The sequence below is a fragment of the Helianthus annuus genome, chromosome 13 (genome assembly GCF_002127325.2).
Source record: "Helianthus annuus cultivar XRQ/B chromosome 13, HanXRQr2.0-SUNRISE, whole genome shotgun sequence".
Taxonomy (NCBI): domain Eukaryota; kingdom Viridiplantae; phylum Streptophyta; class Magnoliopsida; order Asterales; family Asteraceae; genus Helianthus; species Helianthus annuus.
Window position 1 is genome coordinate 154697329 of NC_035445.2, and position 1383 is coordinate 154698711.

The window sequence follows — 1383 nt, forward strand, 5'->3', positions numbered from 1 at the left end:
ACCGGGCGGGGTTAACTCACTGGTCTCGTCAAGAAGGGTTAATCCCTTCCTCTCGAGGATCGCTGGCTGGATCACCGGTGGTGATCTCCTGCACAAGGAAACAAGCCGTGACTCGTAACAAGGAGGATGGGGTGGGGGTGCTCCTTGTTACCACTCTCCGGCGTGAGAATCAGTAGTTTGCTTGGGAAGCAAAGTAAGATAGTAGTAGTAGTGAGAGAGTTGTGAGAAGATACCTCAAACCTGGTTTGGGGTTGGTATTTATAGCCGAGGAGTGGAGGAGGATGATGATGGATGGACTGACGACGTGCTGCCCCTTTTCAGGTGTGTCAGGCTCGTCGGTTATTGGAGGTTACGCCACGTCAGTCCATTGCTTACGTAGCTCTGACAGGTAACTGTCATTGGTGCCACTTGCACTGTGGTGTCAGTACCACTTGCTTGAGTACATAGGATGCGGTGCAAGCCGCATCGCTACGTGCGGGTAACATCTGAAGTTACCGCGTCTCTTACTTGTGATCAAGGAATACGCGAGATGCGGTGCTAGCCGCATCGTCGTCTTGCCTGCATCCCTTGTCGTGACGAAAATGTCCGTATGGTGCGGTGTCAGCCGTACCACTACGTTCATCTTCTTCTTGCCTAAGGTAAGGCTTTCCTGTATTGATAGAAGTGTTCACTGGACGCGGTGCGATGCCGCGTCGCTGTGAATACTTTCGTTTTCGTACACCAGATGTGATGCTATGTCGCATTCACTCTACCGTTCTCCTGTTCCATGTAAGTCCTCCTTTGCTACTAGATAGATTGGATTCAACCCTTGTGTTGATGCGTTACCGCATGGGCACAAGTGGGTTGTTAGCTAGTGGGGGTTTTGATAAGGGTAATGGTCACTCGCGGTCGATGCTGACGCGAGATCTGGGACCATACCCCTTCAAGTCCCCCCAGTCTAGTGTTGCTGCCACATACAAGGTGTATGTGGGAGGAGTACTGGACTATGGTGTTTGGAAGGTAGTTTGGAGTCTGGAGAAGATCCTAGACCATGTGTGGTCTTTTCTGTATGTAAATGAAGCTGGAGGTCCGGAAGGGTCATCTGACGCCTCTTCCGTATCGGTGAAGGAAACTCGTCTGATGCGAGATTCTCAGCCGATTTATGTCACCAGGTGGTCTGCCACCTGTTGTTGTGCCGAAGGTCTCTTGGAGACCTTGTTAGTAATGCTGCACAAACTTCGAACCAACCTCTGAGATGGTGTTTCGAAGGTGTGTGGAGGTTTCCCATCCTTTAAAGGTGGGCTTTTCTTCATACCAATTGTTGAATTGGTGCATGAAGAAGAAAAGAAAACTTTTGGACCAATCTTTGAGACTGGGATCAAAAGTTGTTTGATGCTTGCAAGT